The 12,294-nt window shown below is 42.7% G+C and overlaps 1 long non-coding RNA gene across 5 annotated transcripts in view; it reads left to right on the top strand.

Annotated features, from left to right (window-relative positions):
* The window catches only part of LOC128345397 (uncharacterized), a 34,472-nt gene extending 23,191 nt beyond the window's left edge, over positions 1-11,281 (top strand). For 3 of the 5 annotated variants that reach the window (XR_008316433.1, XR_008316432.1, XR_008316434.1), the window contains 2 exons: positions 9,436-9,655; positions 10,479-11,281. This is a non-coding gene — a long non-coding RNA (uncharacterized LOC128345397). Of the gene's footprint in view, positions 1-803; positions 900-3,859; positions 3,924-9,435; positions 9,656-10,478 lie in introns of all 5 variants that reach the window. The other 2 variants (XR_008316435.1, XR_008316436.1) reach the window with 2 other exon arrangements.
* Positions 11,282-12,294: the final 1,013 nt, after the last annotated feature.

Raw genomic sequence — 12,294 nt, 5'->3', positions numbered from 1 at the left:
GAAGGCAGTCCCTAAAATACACCAGGCCCAAGCCATTTAGTTAACTATATATAAGTGAAAAAGGAATATAAGCAGGGGTTCTATTTTTAACTTGCTTTATTCTTTGTCTTATAAAGATTCACAGTACCTATGTTCACTTAAAACTTTTCTTGTTCATGAAAGTGACGTGAAAGTGTTTATCAGCATACTGTTAGCAAAATTGTTGCACAGGACTTTTTAGGCATTTTCCATATGAATGTTTTAGATTAAAGCCATATCCAGGGTTTCCTCATCATCATTCTAAATAGGCTTAACCATTAAATCTGGTGTAGTCTGATTCAGAGAAAAACAAAGGGAAAACCGAGTAATAATATTTATTTAGTTTGTGAATTATTTTTAGCTCACTTTTCAGTTCAGTCAGATTCCCAAGGCAAGGTACAATTAAGAGAGTTCAACAATACAAATAACCCCCTCCCAACCCCCCCCCCCCACGTTTTTAAATGGTTTTGTTTTGTATCTTGTGTGTGTGTTGTGATTTGATATATGTGTTTTTATTGGATGCTTTAGTATTGTGTATCAAATAAATAAATAATAAATAAATAATAAATTATGACCTGCCCAGAGAACAGTTTATTATGGGGTGGCTAACAAAGTTTATTATTATTTATTATTATTAATAAAATGAAATGAAGAGCTGGCATTAAAGGAAGAGTGAGGCAAGTCTTTGAAATTCCAGGAAGATAGCAAAACAACTTGGGTGGAAGAAGGCACAATCAGTGGGGGGAGCTGGCATCAATCTGACTCCCTCTTTCTTCTGGTTTCAGATTTGAATTCTAACAGCCTAGCATGGAACTTTCTGGTCTTGGGTGGAGCTGGTGTCCAGGCCAAGCAATCTTCAAAGTCTAAGCAAAGCTACCTTGGTAAACCGGAGCATGGGAGAATAGCTGAAATTAACCCAAACCACAGTTTACTGAAGTTCAGGGGTAGGCAACCTTGGCTCTTCAGCTGTTATTGAACTACAATTCTCATAATCCCCAGCCACAATAAATTGCTGCTGGGGTGATAGGAGTTGCCGTTCAGCAACATCTGGAGAGCCAGGGTTGCCTACTAGTTGTTGTGTGTGTTTCTAGTTGTTGTGTTTCATCCGTTGCATTGATATAGGTCAGCTTCCCACGACCACCGGCAAGTCTACTGCCTGGAAAAATGTCAGGAACCAGGAGCGCATGCTTCCAGCAGGCATGTTGTGTGAACCCACCCAAGTCCAGTTTCCAAGCCATCTGCCCAGCATTCTACCAGCTTTTTCTGCCCAAGTTAAACTCTTAGTTTCAAATGTGTGGAGAACGTTGGGCAAAAGTCAGTAGAAGGTTGGTAGCCAGACTTGGGTGGGTTCACTTCAGTTTCCTATAGAGCCTTCATACAGCACTTTTCTATACTCCACCAAGAAATCACACTAAGCTTGAAAGTTGCTTACATTTTTATTGTTCTTCTGCTATAAAAAGCAGGTCAGGCTTAGAAATAATGACAGGCTTAAATTCATCCAGGGAGCTTCATGGCTAAACAGGAGACCATCTCTCTGTGGTCCAGGGTGCTCGCTCAACTTCATCACACTAGACATGTTTAGGATTAGGGTGCAAGATGTAATTTCCTAGGCCTTCCAATATAGGACTTAGGGCAGTGCTCGGAACTCCTGGTAGTAGCATTCCCTCCCCCTACCACAGGGAGGCAGCTGATCGCAGGGCAATTACTCCAGATTGTGTGGTGGGGATAGGGTTTTTTTAAAAATCCTGACCCAGCACTGGTGCGGGGAAGAATGAGTGCTTGGGGAGAATGCTGGGAGGGTCCGTGGGGGGAGCAGGGAGTTACTCAGAGGTGGCTGAGAATGAGCTCAGGGAGGCTGGGAGCGAGAGTGAGGATGCCTGAGGATGGTAGTTCTATGTTATACTAGCACCCCCGTGCTCATTCCCAGACTCTCTTCGCTTGTTCCCACCTTCCCCTGTGTGACTCTCCGTCCTCCCCTCAGACTCTCTCAGCATGTTCCCCAATCACCCAGCCTTCCTCATGCCAGTGCTGTGTCGGGATTTAAAGAACTGCCACCCCACCTCCATACTACCCGCTGGGGCAATTGCCCAATGTTTGGATGCCTCCCCATGTTGGAGAGAGGAAATACACACAATGTTACAGCCCCGATAGGAATGCCTGTCATTGCTTAATTTAAACTGGGCTTCAAAAGTGCTGGTTCCCAGAACCTGAATCCTCCAAGTCAAAAAATTGTTCTGATCCATTTGTAATGTATTTTAATTGGTATTCATGCCTCTGGCATGTTCAGAAGGCTTACTTTTAATTATTCCATTACTCGTGTTTTTCAACATCTTAGTTATAGAGAGTCAAATACACTTTATGATGCTGTAGTGACCAGTCTCCCCTCCCTCTAAAGAGTTAACAGGAAGTGAACCATTGTCTTGACTGACAGGCTGGTGAACTCCCGGGCACAACCAATCAGTACACCAGGTGGGTGGGACCTAGAGAGCGGTTGCTGGGAATTCTGGCAACAAGAAAAAAAGACTGGTCAGGAGAAGCGTGTGTAGAAAGGCTTAGTAAGGGGCATGGAGTTTTTGCTCCCTCATGGAGTTTTCTCTCATGGAATAACTCTGCAGATCCTGGAAAGACAGGATTTTAGGGAGCTTGATTCTCAGCAGGGGTTTTGGTGAGTTTTCAAGGAAAAGGGAATTCAGCATAGGGAACAGTTTGTTTAGTCAGATTGTGCATTAGGAATTTACATTTCTTAGTGTGTGTGCTTTGTATATCCCTGATACTGTTCTAGTATTGTTTACCTGCAACGTAATTAAAATAAGAAACACTAGCCTATTTTCAACCCATCTAGGGCATTGCAAAAGACTGTAAACATCTAAACATGCCTAAAGGCAACCTAAAACTGAAGCCTAAGACAGTTTTTGTAACCTGTTTTTGTAACCTATCAAGTATTCTTGAGAGTATCTAAAGCTAAAAGCCTTAGACAGAAGCAGTCTGCAGTAATTGAATAAAATTGTTTTTGGTTTTTTTGTTCTTTACCTTTTTTAAGCTTCCAAGGATGGTTATCGACCCAGCAGGAGGAAGTGGGGGGGCAGTTTCTCTGGTGCAAAATGTGTCTCAATGAGAGCTTGACCAAATTAACAATTTAACTCCATGTGCAGGGAGCAGGCCTAGGAGAGCAATTGGATTTATACACTTGCTTGTTAGCAAGGAGGAAAAGGTGAACAGGAATCTTTGATCACTCCAGTTCCCTTTCAGAGTAACCTGTAGGAGAGATCTGGTGGCAGCATTTTAAATCTACCAGAAATAAAGAATAGTTTTATGAGAAGCCCACCCAGGCAGCTCACCAGGGAGATTCAGCATTTTGCCCCTCACATGAGTTGCTCTGAGACAAAGGCTGCAATCTCTTACAGTTGCATCCATCATTAAAAGATGGGCTTAAAACTGGAAACATATCCTTTTTGGACAGGAAGTAACTGCAAGGGTAGCCAATCAAGATCAGGACTGTGGCCTACAAAAAAAAGGCTTAAGCATTTCCCCCTGTGCTATTTTCCATCAATACCACTGCTGGAGATTCTATTTGCCCCTGAAGTGGCTATTTGCTGCAAATAGTCATTTCCCCAGCAAATAACAAGTTCAAGTGATTATTTTGCGTAGAAAAATGGTTCAGGGGCATATGTTAACCCCATTTTGTACATGCCATGATCCTGATCGGATTAATCTCCCATAACTGCTATTTGTTAAAAAGAGAGAGAGGCTTTCTGGTTTTAAGACCATCTCTTAATATTGTGCAGTTTGACCCTAACCCATTTTATTTGTATTCTTTCTGCATACATTGTACTCAAAGCAGATTGCAACAAACAAAAAACAAGCATGTCTTCATATAGCAAGAGACTTGGGTCAGGAGGCTTCAGGTAAGCTTAATCATGGGGAAATGAAGATATCCACTAGGGTGGAGAAGTTGATGTAGGAACAGGATGGGAGGAGGCAATATTGGACTAGGATGGCAAGTAGAAACTTTTTTGTCCGCATTTCTGCTTCTGAAAAAATGAAGGATACATATAACATAATATTTTAGTATTTTGCCTAAGGTGCGAAAATGCCTAAAGCTGTTATTTCATTTTTTCCTTTGGAGCAAAGGTGCTTTAGAGAAAATACAGGAATCTGTGAAGATACTGAAAACAGGATCAAAATTCATGAAGAGAATTGATGTGTTTCCAATTGGCTTTGATGGGATTTGTATCAGGCCCACCCCATTAGTGGATATTTAGTTAAGTGCAGTACTATATGCGTGAAGTGACTAATTACTGCAGTTTTTCCTTTAAGCATATTCAAGAAGTGCACTAAGCTATGTTCTGCTTTGGAAATACAAATGAGCTCCCCAGCTAATTTGTTGTCTGAAATTATAAAGTTCATTTTCCTAACTTACAGCAGTAATAGCTCATGCACATTTTATATTTGCTGAAGATTAGGGTCCTTGAGGAGTTCTTGAAAATAAAATATTTGTCTTTGTTTTAATGTTTAGAAAGTGTATACACATGCACAGATAATCTATTTTTGCAATAGTTTGCTTAGGAGTCTATTTGCTTTCCTTCTAGAGCAAAATAATGCTATTCTAGCACAACTAACTGCATTTCTTCTTTTTAATATATGAGCCCAGAGAAAGAATGTACTTTACCACAGATCTACTTCTTAAATTGTACACACTAGGAAAGGGACAGCCTTCTACAAAGCCACTCTTTTATTATGTTATTGTCCAAAGTCACGTTATTACTTCATGTGTTCCAGAGCTGATCTCTCACAGTGGCGATCATTCTAATGAAGTGTGCAGGCTTCAAGGCTCTGTGGGCACACAGTGGGAGACTGCATGCACTTCTCCCAGTCCGCTAGCACATGTGTTGTTGCACCAGAGCCATAATACTTCAGAGAGTTCCCTGCTTTCTGGAAGTGCTGAGTAAGATCAAAATCATGTCACTGATGGTTAAGCGCTAGGGACGTACAGAACATTTCGAGGACAAAACGTTCTGACTCGAAACAGGCCATTTTAAGTGTTTCGAGCTTGAAGCAGAACGCCCTTTGAGTAAAGGATGTGTTTGAGCTCAGAACAGAACCCTGTTTCAGTCGAAACACTCTAACATTCTGAGCACCATTTTGGAGGCCTGTTTTTCCCTTGATAATTGGTTTCCTGGCACTGGTTTCCAATTGTCTTGTGATCTTGTTTCTTGGTTGGCTTATACAAATCAAGTGTTGCCATGTGCAACTGTGCCCCATTGGCTGGGGAAAGGAAGGGGAGGCCATAGGACGGAGTTTCAAAATGTATTTAAGGGATTGGGAGGCAGAGAGAGCCCTTATAGTGTTCCTGTGTCTTGAGGAGGATACATCAGAGGAAGGATCAGAGAGAGATCAACAGAGAGCAGACTGGTGGTGGTGGAGGAGTATGCCTGCCTGGAGGAGTATGCACAAAACCGGCTGATTCGGTTCAAGTCTGAACTGGAACCAGACCGGGCCAGTTTGGTTTCACCCCCCATTGAACCCTCCCCTTGGTTTGGTTCAGGGATGTATGTGAAGGTTAAAAAATATATATTAGTACCTACCCTCTTCGAGGAGCTTCTCCAAGGTCATGGGGGGGGGGTCCACAGAGGTTTCCCCTCTCCTCCACCAGCCTTCTTCATGCCCAAAATCGCCCAGTTCGGGCATTCTTCAGCCCTTTCTGAGCCTTTCCCCAACGCAGCAGGTCATGAACTTGCCATGCAGGGGCCCATTGCACATGTGCAGCAGCCTCCAAAATGGCCACCGAGTTGGGGGGGAAGGGCCAAAGCACACCCAAAGCGGGCGATGTTTCGCATGAAGAAAGCCAGTGCAGGAGGGGAATCTCCACGGAGCTTCCCCCCCAGCCCCCCAGCCCAGCTACTTACCCAGGAGGGAGTAAGTAGCATTTTTTAAAAAAATTAAACCACTCACGAATCCCCTGAATGCCCCGGGGGGCGGGTGTTGCTCCCGGATTGGACTGAACAGGGCATGGTCTGGTTCAACCCCAAACTGTGAAACCGAACTGGTTTCAAAGCCGGCTTGACATTGAACTGGTTTGCACATCCCTAGCCTGGCCCAGTGGAGAGAGAGTGCCTGCTTGCTGATCTGTCTCCTTTCCCCACTTTTTGCAATGCCAACAACTGCTCCCCCTCAATTTTAAACATTTTTTAAACCTTTCCTCCAAACCCCCATAGGATCTTGTTGGGAAAGGTTAAAATTTGTTTACAGCCACCCGCTTATCCATTTCTTTTATAGGTTGGGTGGTAAATAGCACTCATCATGCCCTCCCACACAACCCACTTTGGTATCCCTAGGACCTATTCATGGAGAACAATGGGGTGTTTCGAGTTTCTCCATTGATCTCTATGGCTAGAACACTTGAAATGTTTCAAAGTTTGTTCCTTAACAGCTGGTTTGGCCACTGTTCTGACAAAATGTTCCAGCCACCTGCATTTTCGTTTCAAGTTCGAAAGAGAATGCAAAATCAGTTTCATGCACATTAGGCACACTTAGGATGTCAGCTACTGAAAGCAAATCCCTGGTATCAGGCTAGGGAATCCTGGCACCAATTTCACCCTGGATACTACCAGTCTGTCTAATCCTTTAAGATGCAGAATTTCCCCTTACTTTATGTGGTATCCGTTTAATCATATTTTAATGTATTTTAAAAGAGATGATATCTTTGTAATGTATAAAAACGAGATATCACCTTCATCTCAAGGGTCTAAAGAGGGTACAAAATATTCAGACAATATGTAGAGTTGATTTGCAAGGAACAAAAATCTAAGACAAACACAAATAAAGGGGATTTGTTTGAATCAAGAGTTCTATATTACAACAGAGGTAACTTTCAATGCTCTATTCTCTTTTAAAACCATAAATTTCATAATATTTTCAATGCTAATCTGTTCCAAATGGCTCATGTTGCATTCCCTCATATGACTTTTAAAGGAAAACTCTCTTCTTTTTCATCTTCATCCATGGGAGTTTGTTACAGTTTGTTAGTCTTTAAGGTGCTTCTAGGTTCCTTGTTGATTTTGCTTCTTTCATGTAACAATTTCATAAATGTACCAGAGATTATCCTTTCATGAGGCACTCCTATATTAAAGGTGAAAATATGTGTGTTTTAGTCCTGCATTGCTAGATATCAAGTGTCCAGGACAGAGTTCCAATCTTTCTTGACATGGTCAGCACCAATGGTTGACAGGGTCAAGCATTTGCTAGGGCCTTGATGCATTAAACAGTAGGATGTGCAAAACGTTTCAGGTACAGAACAATCTGTACCCAAATCTACCTGTTTCAGGCAATTTGTATACAAAACAAATCACCCCTCTGCAAGCCTGGCAAGATTCGGGTCCAAAATCAATCACCCAAATTTTGGAGCCGAATGTTTTGTTGTTTTCAACCTCCATTTTGTGGTGATCTCTGTGTAGTCTCCATTTTGTGCTTTGACATTGTTTTGAATTTCCCACCCTTCCAGGCTTCAGATTGGTGAACGAAAGCATGAGCTGATCTGCTGACAATTCCCTCCTTGTTCCAGATTGGCTCTTTGGGCTCTTGCCAGTGCTGACTGACCCCACATCGGCCAGGGGAAGGGTCGAAGAAGGGACAAGGGTTGGTGGGGGGGGAGTTCAAGGAGGGATTTTCAGATAGATTTAAAGAGGCAGCAGCCACCATTCTGCATTTCTGCCTTGTGGGAGAAGAGAGAGAGAGAGCTTTGCTTTGCCTTGCCTTGCCTACTGCATGAAATTAATGTAGCATAACTACCAGATGATTTTGGTAAGAAATTACATATTTATTTTATTATTAACTAGCTTTAAGTACCTGGTGTTGCTGAGGCTTATAACAACAGTATATAGAAACTTAGAGGGGTGGTTGTTGGGGTTTCCAGGTACCCTATGTTACTCGTAGGGTCATAGGATGTTACTCGTAGGGTCATTATTTATTTATTTATTTATTTAGTAAGATTTATACTACACCTTTGAACAATTGGTCATTATGGTGACTTACAATGAACTGCAGTTGTCACCACCATCACACACACATGTACAACTCAGCAGCCCTAAGCCCTTTGACCAAGAGCAGAAGGGAAAAGGTGCTTCTCTCATAACCTGATGATCCTCTGAAATAGGGGGCTCTTTTCTGGCAGGGATAGTGGGACACAGGCTTCCTGTAGCTGCTTCTCCCTGGCTGATGATTACAGCCAGATTGGTCACCGTATTCCCCTCGATATGATGTTCTTCCTGGGAGGCAGGAGGTACAACCTTCCAGTCCCTAGCCTGGCAACTGACACCTGGAGCAAAGTCTGTTCTCTTTTAGTGTGGTCTACATTAGCACTGGAAGCTGCTGTAGGGTTATATGAAATCAAGGACAAAAGCCTTTAGTGCTATTTCTCATTATGTTCAGATTGCTCTTTCTAGGAAATAAGACAACAGAAAAGTGGTTTTTTAAAACAACTTTACAGTACTCAGTAATGTAAACCGAGGTACAATAATTTCAAATAAATTCAAATTGAGACAGTCTACAGTAATAATAAAAGGAATAACAGGAATTCAAATAGAATACTAAATAATATAGATATTATATAGGTATGTCATAGCAAACTCCTCAAACAAATTAAAAATGGAATATTTGAGATAACTCTAATAGCAACATAACTTTCCCACCAAACTCTCTTCTATTCAACTTTCCAGGCCAATAGAAATGGTAAGGTCAACAGAAATTATAAGTAAACTAAGACTTACCAATAAAATATAAGAGATATTTTAATATCAGAATTCAGAACTTTTATCCACAATTCAACCACATCTAGCTTGGCATGATTCTCAAATTGCCCTTTCTCTTACTGAATAAGGGAGGACAGCAGTAGGCATTTGACTCAAATATTTATTCCTAACAGCTCACTGGAAAGGTCCAGAACAAAAAAACCCCCCTTCAACTGGTGAAATAAGTACAGTTCGTATGAGGATTGCCTCTTAATTCTGGGCCTAGGACTGCTCAGGCCGCTGAAAAAACCTTACAGGCTGAATCAGGCCTCTGCTGCAAATGTGGAACTCAACTATTTTTCACATGACCTTTCTCATTCTGAGGCCTTTCAGGCGTGTCTCTTAAAGAAGCAGTACACAATAGCTTTAACATGTGCATTAGCCCAGACATTTCCCATCTCTTCCTACATACATTTAGTGCCATAGTGAAAATAATGGAGGGAAATGCTAATGAACTTTTCCATATAAAACACTGCCATTGCTGAAATAGACTTAACTTGTGCACTCCAGTGCTCCTATACTGAATCAGTCCTCTTTGTTGACTGTGTCTCTGTGATATAGAAGAGCATGCACATAGCTGGCAATACCTGCTCACAACCTAACAACATTTCTTTTTTTCACTTCCTTGTAGGCATTCAATACAAGATGTGTTGGAGTGAACGATTTTAATGCAGACATCTTTCAAGAAGCTTCCTATATGGCAGCTGTAACATATGAAAATGTAGTCAAGCAATCTAGAACAGTGGCCTGTTTATTTGTTGTGACTCACTCATCACACATGCTGGGTGTCTGAGCACATCCCACAGGAAAACGAAAAAGGTTCTTGGGGATCAGCAGCCCAGGCATATAAGGTAGGGGGCCAGGCAGTCATATCACCTCTGCTCTGACTCTAGGTGTTGGGATGGCAGAGTGTTTGGTGCTTGTAGTACAGAAAGCAACTCTGATTTTTCAGTAGTTATGGTGCATCTTAAGTTCAGTCTAGTAGAGTCTAGATATGGTTGCTTATAACTGCACACAGAGAAAAAATGTCTTATTTACAAGATTTCTTTACAAGAGTTTCTGAAACACTAGCCGACCCCGCACAGAGCATCTGTGTGCTCTTTGGGGCTGGCGGTTACCCCCCCCCCCCATACATTCTGCCCCAGTCTCCGCTTTCTGACCATGGCCGGCCGTGCCAGGCCCAGCCGCCTCTCCTCCCCACCGCCACTTCTTCCCCCGCATTTTCTTTCCCCCATCCTGGGCCTTGCTTCCGCGGCCGGCCCAGCCCACTACTGCCACTTGCCTGCCACCACGGCTGGGCCCGCCACCGCCTCTGGCCTCCGCGGCAACCAATCCTCCTGGGTGCGTCTCAGCCAATCAGGTGCCTCTGCCGCCCAGCCAATCAGCTTGGCGCCGGGACGCACATTCCAAGGCGCACACAGGAGAATTAAATATATAGATGATGATCTTGTTCTGATTGATTCAAGTGAGTATGGGTGTTACAAGGCAGTGTCAGAAGGTCGTGAATCTCAATGAGATAGATCAGCATCTAAGGGCCAAGCTCTCTGTTCAAACAGAGCCCACACTGGAGCTGTGACCATGTTGCTGGTGGGAGGGAGGGTATCAATCTTTTCCTTTCACTCTGTTTTCCCATCAAAATTCCTGGTCAGCTGCTATTTGTTTTTTTCCTAGCAGGACAAAGAGCAGCTGGGACAGGCAAGATTTGGACCAGGGGAAAAGCGAATCCCCACCCCCACCCCAACTTTTGATCTTACTCTAATTCAGGGGAGGGTGTGTGGAGGAACTGAAGAAACATAGACTGATATGTCCAGTAGGATACCAGCACTCCTCCAGCTCAACAGGTTAATCATCGGTCATGCAACGAAGATTAAGAACTGATCCACCAGTAAACTACCTGTTTCAAAATGGCAAAGTATGCAGCATATAGAATCCTCTGCAATAACGTAAAATTAATTGACCTGATTTTGCTTGTAGTTACGAAGAAGGCTCTTTTATTTTGCCATATTGTTTTGATTGTTCCTAATATGAAGTCGGCCAGTTCTTACTGAAGGTCTTGGAAGGACACCTGCATCTCCATTCTGGATGGTTAAGATACATAAATACTTTGTCTGTGGAATTCATCCATGACAGAATGTCATATAAGGTTCCAGACATATGTGATATATTGTATATGTTGATACTGAGACTGACCCTCTCTGTGCAGTAGATTTATGGATTAATGTTTACAACTAAACTGGTCATGAGTTTCAGTGGGTAATTTGTTGCTTCCTTTTCCTTTTCCTGTATTCGCTTTGCCAACTATTGTAGACAGTTAAGTTCACATTATTCTGCTATTATATGCTGGCATGGAATATTCTATGCTTTTAAGCCCAGAATATAGTAGTTCTGTTACTGGAGAAAGGACTATTGTTGTTTGTTTCTTTTGAAACGAAGAAGCATGTAGCTATAGGAATAAATCTTTTTATATGCTCCTTAAATAGCTAGGCTGCACCAAGGTCATGTTTTGTATGGTAACAGCAGTTAAACTCCCCCCACCTACCTAATAATTGTCGTATAAGTCTGTGTATAATGAGATAGAGAGTATATTGATTAGAATATTAAGACCCATAGTGCTCTTCAGGCCTAAAATGATAATTACCTCTTTCAGAGGAGCTAGAAATTCAAAAGAAGCATATAAGCAAGCCCACAAACAGAAGTCCTCTTCATTTTTGTAGGATCCTTCCGAGTAAATCCATTTGATAAAAAACAAAAGCGATTTTCTCATTATTAATATAATCTGACATTGAAGCATAGTCCATAGCCATTAGGCCAAGCAAAGTTTCATGATTCCAATAATTAGCTCATCTTGCTGGGTCATCTAGTCCAGTGTTTCTCAACGTTTTTAGAATCACGGACCGGTACATTCTTCTTGTGCAGTTTCCCAGACCAGCAGTTAGTATAGGGGTCACTCCCCCTCATCCCAACCCCAGGCCCCTAAAAACAATTTTGAGCCGGTAGGGGCCACCTCTGGGAGCTCTCCGGAGCTCATTTCCAGGCAGCCCTTGTTGCTGGATAATGCCCATTTGAGGAAGCTAAATTAACGTTATCCAGCAGCGAGGGCTGCTTGCCTAGAAATGAGCTCTGGAGAGCTCTCCCAGGCTTCATGGATCCCAGACCCCCTCTACATGTGAGGGACCAGTACTCTCACGGACCAGTATCCAACAGCTCATGGACCGGCACTGGTCCATGGACCGGTGGTTGAGAAACACTGATCTAGTTCAAGTTATCTTCACTGGGAATGAATGTGAGAAATGAGATATTTCATATATATGATCAGGTACACTTTGGATCTCAGTATACTGATCCTGTCATCCCTAAAACCCTGTCTGATCCATGTGTATTGCATCTTGGTTGACAAAGTGGTTATGGCTGACATCCAGACTAGCACTGCAGTGATGAACCAGTGGCTGACAGCCACTGTGCCATTGCATGGGATGCGGGGGATGGGGTG

Source organism: Hemicordylus capensis, chromosome 2 (genome assembly GCF_027244095.1).
Source record: "Hemicordylus capensis ecotype Gifberg chromosome 2, rHemCap1.1.pri, whole genome shotgun sequence".
Classification (NCBI taxonomy): domain Eukaryota; kingdom Metazoa; phylum Chordata; class Lepidosauria; order Squamata; family Cordylidae; genus Hemicordylus; species Hemicordylus capensis.
The sequence above is the reverse complement of the archived record's forward strand: the minus strand, read 5'-3'. Positions and strand labels throughout refer to the sequence as shown.